Source organism: Sarcophilus harrisii, chromosome 4 (genome assembly GCF_902635505.1).
Source record: "Sarcophilus harrisii chromosome 4, mSarHar1.11, whole genome shotgun sequence".
NCBI classification, from domain to species: domain Eukaryota; kingdom Metazoa; phylum Chordata; class Mammalia; order Dasyuromorphia; family Dasyuridae; genus Sarcophilus; species Sarcophilus harrisii.
The window spans coordinates 168,433,401-168,449,286 of NC_045429.1; the positions used below are offsets into that span (position 1 = coordinate 168,433,401).

General features: G+C 36.1%; 1 long non-coding RNA gene across 2 annotated transcripts in view; it reads left to right on the forward strand.

Moving 5' to 3' along the window:
* Window positions 1-2,760: 2,760 nt before the first annotated feature.
* Window positions 2,761-15,886, forward strand: part of LOC116423565 — a 39,301-nt gene continuing 26,175 nt past the window's right edge. The window contains exons 1-3 of one of the 2 annotated variants that reach the window (XR_004234183.1): window positions 2,766-2,927; window positions 4,463-4,513; window positions 6,070-6,307. This is a non-coding gene — a long non-coding RNA (uncharacterized LOC116423565). Of the gene's footprint in view, window positions 2,928-4,462; window positions 4,514-6,069; window positions 6,308-15,886 lie in introns of those variants that run through there. The other variant, XR_004234182.1, reaches the window with a different exon arrangement.

Here is a 15,886-nt window from a genome sequence, read left to right on the forward strand (position 1 = left end):
TTGACTGTCATAAATTCTAGATCAGAAACATTATAAATAACCTTTATGTCAGAGGCTCTTGCATGAACCAAAAGTCCTGAGGAAAGAGATACAAGGGATTTTTCACTTGTCTTACTAAATGAGTTCACCCAAATCATTTAAGAATTTAACTATCTGAGACCATCTAAAATGTTGTCCACAACTTACCTTGTAGTCATATGCTTCATAAAGCTCAAAGAATGAAGAGGTTTATTAGAGGTCAAAGAAAACAAGAAGAGCTCATGGAAAATAACCATATCAGCTTCCCCAGAGTCACTCAGGCACACAGTCATGTCCTGGGTAGGGCTTCTAGAACACGTTGCTTCAACTGGTAGAATATTTTTGGAGAGCTATCTGGCAATCGGCAACCAAAGTTGCAAAAATAATCATGCCCTTTGACCCAGCAATTCCACTGTGTTGGGTCTATACCCTCAAAGTATTAGCAGCAACAAAAGAGCAATTTCAAAGTTTTTCAGAGCAGTATTATGTAAGATTAAAAACAAACAGAAGCAAACTAAATGTTCAACACTAGTAGAGCAGACAGTTAAGGCAAATAAAGGTAAAGAAAACAAATATCTGCAGGCCTTTGCTTTATAAAATTAAGCAAAGTATAAAAATGGAAAACCAAAGAAGACAAGAGGACATGCTCATTATTGTCATATAAAAGAGTCCGTGAATATAAATGAATGGATGAAGAATTCTTATGGAAACTTAGAAGGACTGACTGAAAATATTAACAGCTGAAATTTAAACAGCACTTGCTGCATGCCAGAAATCATGCTAAACACTTTATAATTATTGTCTTATTTGATTTTCTGAACAATCCTGGAAGGTATAGGGTCAAAGTGAGTTCCATATTCTAATATTCCATCATCTCTAGCATCTAAGCAGTGTACTACCCTTACATGTCAGTCTGGTTTTAAAGGCCAAGAAGAGTCTCAGTACTTCTTTCAAGTATCTTATCAGAATCACCCAAGACGGGCTATTTATTTTATCTGTGAGCTTCTTTCTGTGAAAGTCAGGTTAGGGAGAGAAAGGGGGTAGGTGAAAATGGATACTGCAGTATTCTGGAAAGGGTAATTAAAAAAAAAAAAACTGTTAAAGACCCTCAGAGAGGGAAAGGACGGTTAGATATCATACCTCTAGTTCAAATACTCTTAACCTGGAATCCATGAATCTGGTTTTTAAAAATATTTCAACAATTATATTTCAAAATAATGTTTTCTTTATAACCTTGCATATTTTACTTTATCTTCAAAACATTATTCTAGGAAAGAGCCCATAGACTTTACCAGACTTCTAAAGGTTAAGATAACCTGATATAATTTAACTCCCTGAGATTATGGATGATAAAACTGAGGCCAAGAGGATAGATGTCTTGCTAAAGGTCACATAGCTAATTACTATAACCTAGGCTGGAACCTTATTTTTAGCAAATTATCTTTGAATCATATCTCTTTTATGACTGTCTCTTTCTTATCTCCTACAATGTCTCTTTCCTCACATATTTCTGTACTTTCTTTAATATGATTTTTTTGTACCAGTTGCTTTATTTCTCTGACTTTATTCCCTTCCCAATGGACCCAAGTTACCGAAATGCTACAATACATATAAAATCATACCATGGCAAATTCAAATTGTTAATGAAGTCCTTTATTACATATTCTCATAGAGGGCTCATATTAGCAGTGTTTCATTGATGTAATTATAAAAATTTTTTTCAAGAATAATGCATTATACCCTTTGATCCAACAATACCACTACTAGGTCGGTATCCCAAAGAGATCATAAAAACAAGGAAAAGGACCCACATGTACAAAAATGTTTATGGCAGCTTTCTTTCTAGTGGCTACAATATTGGATATCAAGGGAATGTCCATCAATTGGGGAATGGCTGAACAAATTGTAGTATATCAATGTAATGGATGCTATTGTTCTATAAGAAATGGTGAGCAGGCAGATTTCAGAAAAACCTGGAAAGACTTAGATGAACTGATGCTGAGTGAAGTGAGCAGAACCAACAGAACATTATACACAGTAACAGCAACATTGTGATGATTATCAGCTTTGATAGACCAAGCTCTTCTCAGAAATATGATGACCTATGATGATGTCAAAAGATTGGTGATGAAAACTGCTATTCATACAAAAAAAGAACTATGGGGCAGGTAGATGACACAGTGGATAGAGCACCAGCCCTGAAGTCAGGAGGACCTGAGTACAAATCCATCCTCAGACACGTAACACTTTGTAGCTATGTGACTCTGAGCAAGTCACTTAACCTCAATTGCCTTACTAAAAGAAAGAAGTGTTATGAAATGTGAATGCAGATTGAAGCAAACTATTTTCACTATTTTTTTTGTTTTTTTCTTTCTCATGGTTTTTCCCTTTTGTTCTGATTCTTCTTTTACAATATGACTATATGATTTTAAATGTATAACCTATATCAGATTGCTTGTCATCTTGGGGAGAAAAAGGGGAGGACAGGAAGGAAAAAAGGAAATAAATAAGTGGCAAGACAGAGAATGATGCATGATATTTCCTCTAACAGCCAAGAAAGTAATGAGAGGAAAGGGGAGTTCTTCAAAATTCCTTTCAACTCTATTCATCCAATCTTTACCATATTAATGCTACCTAACTCAATTCAGACTTTACCTGAAAAAGATGTCTTTCTGATTCTAGGCTCAGAATTCTATCTATTATGCTACCTAATCCTCCCTTAGGACAGTTCTAGAATGTATAAATAGATCCATTAGCCAAAGTATCAAGGAATGATGGAATAAGTCAGAGTCGGGATCAACACTAATTTTGGCAAATCAGTTTGGCTTTTAAAACACTACCTAGAATGTCAGCTAAATCTTTATTATTGTCACCTAAGTACCCACTCAGGTCACTGTGCCTCCTGACCAGTAAGTTCAATAGCCAGTTCACAGTCTTCTTCTATATAATATCCTGGTTCTCTATCCTTCGTGTCTATCTCCATGATGCATAGTAATGTTCAAAACTTAGCCCTCTTTACTTCTATCTTCATGGTGCAAAAATTCCTAAGTAAAAATGTATAATTAATAAATGTTTAATTGAATTGCTTTATCATCTTATACCCTCCAATGTTTCAATTCAGGCTTACTTACTTCCCATACAAATAACAGGAATATACTCCCTTGTTATCCTCATATATTAAAGTTTGGGATTTCTTTTAAGGCTCAGATCATGTCCCACCTTCTATATGAAGTCTTTTCTACTTCTTCCAGCTATGATTATATCCCCCCAAATCTTATATGCATTTTGAATATATCACACATATGCTTATATATTTACATGCTGTCTCCACCACTAGAATATAAGATTTAGGGGTGCTAATCTTTCATCTTTGTCTCCACAACATAACACATGTTAAGTACTTAATACATATTTGTTGATGGGTTGAATTTTGAGACCTCTCTCTTTCCCTTTCTGTGCTCAGAATAATTATTTTTATTGACTGGAGAAGCTGGATTTCCTCTTTAGTAATATAGTCTGAGAATGTTATTTCTAGGGATGATACATATGCATTCCATTATGAGAAGCTCACTGTCATGGAATTTTACCAATGCCTTTTAAAGGATGCATTTGTTTTTGGACTTAGGTTTTTTTGTTTGTTTTTGTTTTTTCCTGTGAACTATATTATAGACTTGACATGATTTTCTCAATATTAGGAGCTCAAAGGTAAGGATATTTCCTCTAGTAATGCTTTTCTACATCTTCTCTAAAATCTATAGTATAAGAGTTTCCCAGAGCACCAAGACGTTGTGACTTGTGAATTCAAGCCTTCCTGATACTGATGCTAAATCTCCAACTACTATGCACATCTGTTTCTCTTTTTCTCCCAAGAGGGTTGGAATTGCATCATTTACTCTGACTAAAGCTTGCCAAGAATGCAGATACCTAAGAGGCACTTGGAAAGTTACATGTTAAGTAATGGCCACCTCCATCAATAATTCCCTCTACAGACTGGGACACTTTGAAGGTCTGAATATTACAATGCCAACTTGGAAGAACACATGCCTACCTACACTTAGTGTTTTCCAATAAGATAACTGCACATGCTGCTCTTGACATAAATCTCAATTACTTCATTCATACACATTCCTCGTTCTCATACCTGAAATATATGTAAACAAAAAAGTATTTCAAATTCTTTATTCATGCTACTATGTAAATAGCTGATGGCAGAACTTTTCCTGATGATATGTCTTGATGAGGGACAAGGGCACCAGGGAATTGACTAATTGAAAACATGAAGAGGCAAAGGAATGAGCTAACTGATGAAAAATAGGAATAAGAAATAATGCAATAAAACAAGGCTTGAGGATACAAAGACAATTCTACCCTTTTACTTAGGACTTGTCCTGAAAAAATTGCTTAACAATTTGATTTTTTTTTTCATTTTCCTTTTTTTTTAAAGGGAGGAAGGATGGGGAAAAGAAGAAGTTTCTAGTGTGGAATGGAGAAAAAGGTATTTCCTATTTTCAGCATTCTTCCCACCCCATCAGATTCCCCCATATATAACTTTATTCATAAGCCATAGTAAGTTTTCTGAGGCAAAGGAAGGTTAAGAATCAAATAAATAGAGGAGGGTTGTAGACTCAGGTCATCCTGCCTCTAAGGCCAACACTCCACTGTACCATACTTCCTCTAGACCTGAATATAAGATAAGTAAATCAACGGGGCATCTGATATGTCCTTTTGTATAGACAAATCAATTTCTGCCAAGTAGTTACAACCCAAGACAACATGTTTATTTCCCTTCTTAAAAGAAAATAAAAATACAAAGTCAGTGACAATATAACCATGTCTCACAGGGAAGTGGGAAGGTTTACACATCTGCATTCCAATTGACCAATAAGAAAAGGGAAAAAAAATACAATTCCACCCCTGCCTCCCTAAGTAACACACAGAACCCGAAGAGTTGTCTGTGGTATTTTCCATCTGCTGACTTCCTTTTAATCTGCTCTTGCATTCTTAGACTCATTCATATACCTAAGAGGTGCTTGAGATTTACCAACTGCAGCCTGAGTCCTCAGTTCAGCACTGCAGGAACCCAGAAACTGTGTTGTGTTCTGGAGCACAGACCAGATTTGCTTTCAATACCTTTTACACCTTCCCATGTGGACTTAAATTCTCATTTGGGGCACTGATAACCTGTCTCCTTATGATAAGGCTGAAGGAGAAGTATGCATTTCACAGATATTATTTTTCTTCATAGGCTATCTTGCTTGCTTTCTTCAATGATGCAAATCAGGGCAGAGGGTAGGAGAGAAAAAGTCTTTTTATTCTCTGCTATTTCACTCCTGATAAAGGCTGATAAATTATACTAACCCCCAAGGAGCATGTTTTCTGAAATGTGAGACTTGCCAAGTGTTTTGCCTATTTTCTACATGGCTACTTTTTGCTTTACCATTACATTTCACCAGAGACCACAACACTGTGTAAAGAAAGGGAACTGTGAAGTTACAGGTAGTGTTTATGTATGCATTTATTTTAAAAAGTGTTAACAGCAATAATAGGTTGACAACTCCTGCCTAAACTCCTCATAAATAATGCTCTTACTCCATATACGTGCCTGCATTATCTGAGAATCCAGGGACAATTTCCTGAAACAACTTATAAATAACTTCAAAAAGATCCTGGTCCTATTAGAGATACAGAGATTGTGGCTACATCTAGTACAAATCTGATGGCAGACAGGATGTCGTTCAGCAGTTATGGAGGGATTTTTCTGTGAGTCAAATATGGAGACAAATGTTTCCATGGTGACCTTCCCAATTCATTCAGTGTGAGGACTGTAGTATTCCCATGAGGATTAATGACATGGCATTAACACTGATAATCATAATGAAGTGAGCTGTCTTAGACTGGTGCAACCCAACCCTGACATTTGTAAGGGAACAGGATAAAGGAATTTAGCCAATATGGAGGAGAGGGGAAAAATTAAACTGCAGGGAGAAAAGGAAATCCATTCTCTCTTCATTTCCTGGATTTAACAGAATAAGGTATTTCCTTCTTCCATAGGCCCTGCTACAAACCGACCTTTAAAGTACAGTGCCTAAAGTTTCTGATGACAAAACTACAACAACAAAAAGCAAATAAATGAACATTTAATAGACAGTCTGTGAAGGTTATTAGCTAAGGGTCAAAAGAAAAAGAAGCAAAGAATATGGAAGAAGTATTAGATTTTCACTCCCTTTTTTCCAGCACATCATCATTGGTTCTACATTCCAATCATTAATCTTTATCCAATTATTTTTAAAGCTTGATTAAATTACCTCTTATAAAGCTTTTTCCATGAGCTCATTCCCCTTATGAAACCTTACCTTCCTCTTTAAATTAACAGTAGACCCTGTCTGTTTTCAGGAAAAAAGTATGAACTACATTAAATATGATTAGCTAAATGTTCACAAGTACATGATACTAGGATAAAAAATTCAAACAGCCCCTGATACTTGGAATTTGCAATCTAATTCAGACTTCAACAAGGGTGCACATGTAGAAATAGAGCACTGAATTTTTAAAAAAATAAAAATTTGAAATTTTCATCTAGGTTTGACAAATAGAGTTTATAATAGAATAGGGAAGCTCTACATTCATTGGCCATGCTTTGGGGTAATTAGAAAAAAGATCAGGACTATTTTTTTTAAGCTGCATAACTCAGGGGTGTCTAGATATGTGTAATTTACATGTGTCTTACAACTGTTAGAAAGTAAATAGCAGAAATTAAAATGCTCAAAATCTTCTACAGAATGAAAATTTATTTTCCCCAATAATTCTGTGCTCAATCAGGGATCAGGGAAAGATACCAGGAACTAGGTAAATGTAATTGACTATCACCCAGGAATATGTTGGTGCCATTTTTTATGGCTCAGATTTTCACTGTGGATATTGCCACCTGTGAAACTAGCAAATCTAAAAATCTCAACTTGTTTGCCTAGACTTCAGAAAGTGATAGAGAAAATATTAAAATGACAATGAAAAGTAAAAATGTGCTAAGTGTAATTCCCCCCTCTCCCTAAGATCCAGTTATTAACATTTGCCAGCCCATAGCTACCATCTTAGCAGCAAGTTTTTTTCTGCCCAGAATGAAGCAAAACATCAATAATAAAAGGGATGAGAAGCTGAGATTGTCACATAACCTATAAAATGAAAGGGTTATGGCAACAGTGGGGTCACAATGAAATAAACAAATAAAAATTAAAAGGCCCAGATATTGGAGGGCACAACAAGGTAGGAAGTCTGAATTCCACGGAAATAAAAAAAAAAAAAAACAGCTGGGGAATGGAGCAAATAAAGGGTCCCACAAATGATCAGCAGTCCAAAGACCCAGAGAAACTGAAATAAAGAAGTAAGGAGCCTAGTGCTGACCCACAATACTCTCCCAACTTCAGTTGTCAATTTCATAGGAGTAAATCCCAACTAACCCTGTTCTGGAAGATAGTAAATGATAGATAAGTGAAAATAGCCATACAATTCTTTGGTTATTTTAACTATTTAGCTATTTAGACTATATTAGTTACACAATGAAGTAGCACAAAATTGATTGAAATGGTCAGAATAAAATTATATTTTGTTGCTCAGCTCTGGCGAACTCATGATGAGCCATACTATCAATGGGGTTTTCTTAGCAAAGTTACTGGAATGGTTGCAATTCATTTCTCCAGTGGAGTAAAACAAACATAGGTTAAGTGACTTGCCCTGAGTCACAGCTAGTGTCTGGTTCCAGATTTAAATTCAAGTCTTCCTGACTCCAAGAGGCGCAGAGCTAATTCTAAGACCCAATTCAGATAGCCATACATTTTTAATTTGAATGTGTATATTTCTTGCAGAGAGGTGAGTTACAGAATGAGAGAACTTCCATGAGTGTTTTTCCAATCAAAAAGTCATTGACATAGATTTACTTAAGAACATAGTACAGGGGCAGCTAGGTAACACACTGGGTAGAGCACCAGCCCAAGTCAGGAGGACCTGAGTTCAAATTTGACCTCAGACACGTAACACTTCCTAGCTGTGTGACCCTTGGCAGGTCATTTTATCCCAATTGCCTCAGGAAAAAAAAAAAAAAAAAAAAAAAAAAGAAGAAAAAGAAGAACAGAGGACAGTTATTGTTACATTTGTATACTTTAGCCCATACAAGTACATTTAAGATGCATAAAATATTAACATTGGGCATTGGAGATCAAAATATATGAATCTGAAAATGTTAATTTCCTCTATAAATAAAGACCTCTAGCTTATATTTTAAAAAGAGCTTCACTGATCAGACAATAGCTACTTCTCAAGATAGCCCATTTTATTTTTGGATGGTTTTAAGTTTTAGAATAGATTCCTCTGAACCAAACTATCACTCTTTGCAGATGATATGATGGTATACTTAGAGAACCCCAGAGATTCTACTAAAAAGCTATTAGAAATAATTCATAATTTTAGCAAAGTTGCAGGTTATAAAATAAATCCCCATAAATCCTCAGCATTTTTATACATCACCAACAAAATCCAAAAGCAAAAGATACAAAGAGAAATTCCATTCAAAATAACTGTCAACAGCATAAAATATTTGGGAATCTATCTACCAAAGGAAAGTCAGGAATTATATGAGCAAAATTACAAAAACTTTCCACACAAATAAAGTCAGACTTAAATAATTGGAAAAATTTTAAGTGTTCTTGGATAGGCCGAGCGAATATAATAAAGATGACAATACTCCCTAAACTAATCTATTTATTTAGTGCTATACCAATCAGACTTCCAAGAAAATATTTTGATGATCTAGAAAAAAATAACAACAAAATTCATATGGAATAATAAAAGGTCAAGAATCTCAAAAGAATTAATGAAAAAAAAAATCAAATGAAGATGGCCTAGCTATATTATAAAGCAGCAGTCACCAAAACCATTTGGTATTGGCTAAGAAATAGATTAGTTGATCAGTGGAACAGGTTAGGTTCACAAGACAGAATAGTCAACTATAGCAATCTAGTGTTTGACAAACCCAAAGATCCTAACTTTTGGGATAAGAATTCATTATTTGACAAAAACTGCTGGGATAACTGGAAATTAGTATGGCAGAAAATAGGCATGGACCCACATTTAACACCATATACCAAGATAAGATCAAAATGGGTCCATGATTTAGACATAAAGAACGAGATTATAAATAAATTGGAGGAACATAGGATAGTTTATCTGTATGGAGGAGGAAGAAATTTGTGACCACAGATGAGCTAGAGACCATTATTGATCACAAAATAGAAAATTTTGATTACATCAAGTTAAAAAGCTTCTGTACAAACAAAACTAATGTAAACAAGATTAGAAGGGAAGCAACAAACTGGGAAAACATCTTCACAGTTAAAGGCCTCATTTCCAAAATATATAGAGAATTGACTCTAATTTATAAGAAACCAAGCCATTCTCCAATTGACAAATGGTCAAAGGATATGAACAGACAATTTTCAGATGATGAAATTGAAAGTATTACCATTCATATGAAAGAGTGTTCCAAATCATTATTAATCAGAGAAATGCAAATTAAGACAACTCTGAGATACCACTACACACCTGTCAGATTGGCTAAGATGACAGGAAAAAATAATGATGATTGTTGGAGGGGATGCGGGAAAACTGGGTCACTGATGCATTGTTGGTGGAGTTGTGAACGAATCCTACCATTCTGGAAAGCAATCTGGAACTATGCACAAAAAGTTATCAAACTGTGCATACCCTTTGACCCAGCAGTGCTACTACTGGGCTTATACCCCAAGGAGACACTAAAGAAGGGAAAGGGACCTGTATGTGCCAAAATGTTTGTGGCAGCCCTGTTTGTAGTGGCTAGAAACTGGAAAATGAATGGATGCCCATCAATTGGAGAATGGTTGGGTAAATTGTGGTATATGAATGTTATGGAATATTATTGTTCTATAAGAAATGACCAGCAGGATGAATACAGAGAGGCTTGGAGAGACTTACATGAACTGATGCTAAGTGAAATGAGCAGAACCAAGAGATCATTATATAAGTCAACAACAATACTGTATGAAGATGTACTCTGATGGAAGTGGATTTCTTTGACAAAGAGACCTAATTCAGTTTCAATTGATCAATGATGAACAGAAGCAGCTACACCCAAAAAAAAAAAAAAAAACCACTGGGAAATGAATGTAAACTGTTTGCATTTTTGTTTTTCTTCCTGGTTTATTTTTACCTTCTGAATCCAATTCTCCCTGCGCAACAAGAAAACTGTTTGGTTCTGCACACATATATTGTATCTAGGATATACTATGACATATTCAACATATATAGGACTGCTTATCATCTACGGGAGGGGGTGGAAGGTGGGAGGGGAAAAATCGGAACAGAAGTGAGTGCAAGGGAAAATGTTATTTAAAAAATTACTCTGGCATGGGTTCTGTCAATAAAAAATTATTATAATAAATAAAAAAAATAGAATAGATTCCTCTAGAAATCTCAAAGCAACCACAAATATTATTCTGGAACTCTACCCCTATCCTATTATCCATTTGGGATTTTCTTTCTTGGCTACTGAAAGGTTAATGAGATATTGCCCAAATGATCAAATCAAAATGTGCCATGTGATGATCCTAGAGAGCATATTATTGCCACTGGTTCTTGCTTGAAGCTGTAGATTCTACCTGCCCTGAAGTTTACCTTTAACTAGTAATTTTACATCATTTTATGAAAGTCAATAATTTACTATACATCTGGCTGGAGAAAATCAGAAATAACATTTTTAACATCCTTGATGGCACAGTCATTGAGAGTTTTTGTTTCAATGCCCAGAATAATGTTTTTAATTTTATTTGAAAGAATTAAAGATATCCTAAATGTAGTGCCAAAACTTTGTACTTGCAAAGAAGACTCACTAGTGTAAAACTGCAAAGAAGACTCCCTAGTGTAAAACTCTGAAGAAGTATACTTGAAAGAAGGTGTTAACTCAGTGGAAATGATAAGACAACGGTTATCTAGTTTAGTATGGTGATTAATAGTTCTCTAGTTCAGTACATGTACTAAGTACCTAATATAGTTCTACAAAATTGACACCTATGAAAATGTACTTATAATAGAGTATATAAGAGCCAACAAGGACTAGGAGAGAGACATTGCATCTCTCACCATTGTGGAGACTGGCCTGTCCTCTTTCATATCTCCACTGAGACCAAGGCCTGTCTGAAGGCCTTCCAGAAGCTGGCAGGGCCCCAGGCAAAGGAGACAGACTTTGAAGAAGATAATAAAGACTTTGGACTTTATTCTTGACTATTCTCGTGGTGATTATTCTGCTGACAACAAGGCTGGTCCCAAGACCTCCAGGAAGCTAACCAGAACATCATATTTTGGCACCCCAATGTGGACTAAGGACCTACATCCATGACCCAGAAATAGGGTGAATACAAAAATAGACAAGCAGGAAACTTTGGTAAGAGCTAAACTAGTGTTTCAACTGAAATGGGAAAAATGCTTAGAAAAGAGCCTTCCTCATCCCAAGGGAAGTATATAGAAAGCATAGTTAGGTTAATAAAAAAACAAAGATTGATTTTAACTTGGGAGCAGATTGGTTGTCTCTTAGAAACGTTCTCCAAGGAAGAAGAATTAAAGGCAGATAAATGGAAACTAGTAGGAGAGCAACTAATTGAATAATCCTGACTCAATTCCTAAAGAAACATTTTATATATATATATATATATATATATATATATATATATATAACTTAATACAATTGGATTTTGGGAATTACATAAGTTTTAGAATTAGAAAAAGGAGAAAAAGCAGAGGGATACTGAAAAAGCATGAAGAATTAGACAAGAAAGGAGTTAAGTACAATGCTGATGAAATCAAAGAATATGGTGCTTCACAGCAGGAACAAGTAGGGCATTACCCATCCCTTGACACTCCCCCCTCAATTAACCCTTCATGGGCGGAGGGAGAAGGAAGAGGGGGAGGGGCAATGACACCATTAGTACCACCCATGAAGCAGCTTTGTCCATCCCCTATGACAAGATTATAAAAGGCACTAGTTAAAGCTAAAAAAAAAAGGACAAGATATATCTGATTTAAGAATAGAAACATGCCCTGTTATTCAAAAGTTTGACTTTTCAGGTCAGGAAAGGAGAAGATACACTTCTTTTGATGTAGAAATTATCAAAGATCTGAAAAATTGTTGTGTTCTTTATGGGGCTACATCATCTTATGTTAAGATGGTATTAGAGAATTTAGCTTATGAAATTTTAATCCCTAGTGATTGGAAATCTATAGCAAGGACATATTTAGAACCTGGACAAAACTTGTTGTGGCTTTCAGAGTATAGTGAACTATGGAGAATACAAGACCAATGAAATAGGCAAACTGGAGTCAATATACCAATCACCTTTGATCAACTAGCAACTATAGATCATTATGCAGAAGCTTTAGCACAGATTAATTACCTTTTGCGGCAAATTGCTGCTGCTTCTATCAAAGTATGGGGCACCCTTCCAGGAAGGCAAAATAGAGGGGAAGCCTTCATGAAAATAGCACAAGCTCCAAATGAACCCTTTGCTGATTTTGTGGGACATCTGCAGACAGCTGTCATACAAGCTATTCGTGAAAATGCTGCAACAGGAATTATAAGACAATGTGCTAAAGAAAATGCTAATGAGGTTTGTAGAATTATACTAGGACTACACAAAGATGTTCCTTTAGAGGAGATCATAAGATGCTGTGCTTCAGTGGGCACGAATGCATTTTATGCTCAGGTTATGAGACAGAACATGGGAAGACAGGGTCCCTTTTGGCAAGGGACTTCCAGAGAGACTTGTTAATGCTTTCAGTGTGGTAAAGTAGAGCATCTGAAAGCTCAATATTGGCATAGATATAGAGTGAGAAGATAGGGTGAGAGAACAAGACCCATGTACAAAGTGCAACAGAAGCTTCCATTGGGCCTCAGAATGTAAATTGACTCAGGGAAACAGAAAGCGGAGCCCAGCTCCAGGGCCCCAGGCAAAAAAACGGGGGGGGGGGGGGTATGATTACACCCAGTCTTTAGAAGTTCAATATTCAGACACGATCAATTAGCAAAGAAGCAATCATATGGAAGAAAGGAATTATATGATCAATCAGCCAAAAGGCAATCTGATGGAAGAAGGGATCTATCAGCCAAGAAGCAATCGGATAGGGAAAAGGGATTGCATTAGGGAAAATAGAGTTGTATGCAGCTGGGACTACTGAGATATCCTCTGGAGAGGCGAAATCTGTCCCTGTTCAATCCATGGATTCTTTGCCTCTAAGTACAGTAAGCTTGACCATTTCACCTCCTGAGAGTACTTACAAAACAGTGTTCATCCATACACTGATGTGAGAAACTAGAGAATGTGTAGCTAATATCCCAGTCACTAATACAGATAGACAATGTGTGACTTATCAACCAGGAAAAACAGTCACATCAGATTTACTGATATAGACCCCTAATAGGCAATTGGGTGACAGTTGCCCAGATTCTGACTCCAAGCAGCAGAACCCAGGAATATTCTAGACTGCAACTGTTACAGCTGACTGACTAATGCTCAAATATCTATATAAATGGCATACCACTGGAAGGATTGGTAGACAAGGTGCAGATCATACAGTCTTTAGAGGTGCCATTGACCAAAGGTTAAGGCAGATACCTATATGTCTGGCATAGGAGGATCAATAGCAGCTGAAGTTAGTGCTGCCCCTATGAGATGGATATTTGAAGGTGAAGCAGGAGTTTTTACTCCTTTTGTAGTTGAAAAAATCCCCATCAATCTATGGGAAAGAGACATTTTACAAAAATTAGGATTACAAATGAGTACTTTGATTTTTTAGGCAGGGCTGCTGTTGAAGACCTACCAACACTTTCACCTTTCCTATCCAATGGAAAACTGATACACCAGTGTGGATAGAACAGTGGGCCTTAGCTAGCGATAAAATTCAGGCCTTATTAGATATAGTACAGGAGCAACTTGACCAAGGACACTTACAATCTTCTCTAAGTCCTTGGAATTCCCCAGTATTTGTTGTAAGAAAAAAATCTGGAAAATGGAGGACGTTGACTGATTTAAGAAAGGAAAAATAAACAGATGGAAACTGTGGGAACTCTTCAGCCTGGACTTCCATCTCCTACTCATTTGTCTAGAGAATGGTCTCTTTGGGTAAAAGGCATAAGGATCGTTTCTATTCTATCCCTCTAAATAAGGAGGGTATGAAAAGATTTGCCTTTTCAGTACCCAGTGTTAACTAGGTGAGCCTTATAAAAGCTATAAATTGACCGTTTTGCCACAGGGAATGAAAAATAGCCCTACTATATGTCAAATATACGTTGCTGCTGCTCTTACTTCAGTAAGAAAAGCATTTCCAAAAGTAATGTTATTTCATTATATGGATGATATCTTGGGGTGTGCATCTGAGGAGCAAAGGTTAGAATCATGTCTACAAAAGACCATAGAAATACTAAGAAACTACAAATTGCACATAGCTCCAGAAAAAATACAAAGACATGCTCCTTTTCAATGTTTAGGTTATGAAGTACTCCGTAAGATGCTTACTGTACAAAAGCTTTCTTTAAGAACAGAGAAGTTGAACACTTTAAATGACTTTCAAAAATTAATAGAAGATATTCAATGGATGTGTCCAGTGCTAGGCTTAACTACCTATCAATTGCAATCATTATATGACATTTTAAGGGGAGACAGTGCTTTACACTCACTACGCCAGCTTACAAAAGAAGCTCAAGAGGCTTTGAGAGAAGTTGAACTGGCTTTATCCAATGTGGTTGAAAGAGTCATTCAAAAACCCTTGGAAATATCAGTTTTTGCTACAAAAGAGGCATCCACAGCAGTTTTTCATCAAGGAGACAGTGTGATAGAGTGGGTGAACCTCCCGGCACAACCAGAACAAAGCCTTACTCCTTACCCAGTGCTTGTGGCTAGAATTTTATTAAAGGCCATTAAGCAAGCAGTACAATTATCTGGGATAAGATCTGACAAGATATACACCTTTTATACCAATGCACAAATTAATATATGCTGTGAAACCATCCCAGAGTGGCAAATTTTATTAGCCATGGCTCCAAATTTTACACATTGGTCTTCATTAAAGATAACCAGACTATTACATAATTGGCAATGGATTCTTGAAGAAAAGGTTTCTAAAGTTCCTCTTAAAGGACCAACTATCTTTACAGATGCATCCAAAAATAATATTTGTGCTGTATATTCTCATGACTTAACTATATAAAGAGTACTCAGAATTCCTTTTCAGTCCACTCAGCAGAATGAATTGTATGCAATCATTCTAACTCTTACTTATTATTCAGGAAATATAAATATAATATCTGATTAGGCCTATTCAGTAGGTGTGGTACAAAGAATTGCCACAGCCCAAATAAAATCTGTAGCCTCTAATACATATCAGCTCTTTAAGGAACTTCAAGAGCAAGTGAGAAAGCATCCAGGTAAGATTTATATCTTGCATGTCCACTCTCATAGTGGACTTCAAGGTCCTATTTTCCTGGAAATTAAAAGGCAGATCACCTTTTAACCAAGGTAGCCAATACTCCTTTATTTCAGGCAGCCCAAGAATCTCATTCTAAATATCATCAGGCTGCTTGAGCTTTACATTTACAATTTGGGATAACAAAAGAGGAAGCTAGGAGCATAGTAAAAGCCTGTACAGCTTGCCTTTCTTTCCACACTACTATGCTCCCTCCAGGAAAAAACCCCCATGATTTCAGACCCAATGAAATTTGGCAAATGGATGTGACCCATTATAAATCTTTTGGCCATTTGTCTTTTATCCATGTTTTAATAGACACTTTTTTCAAGAT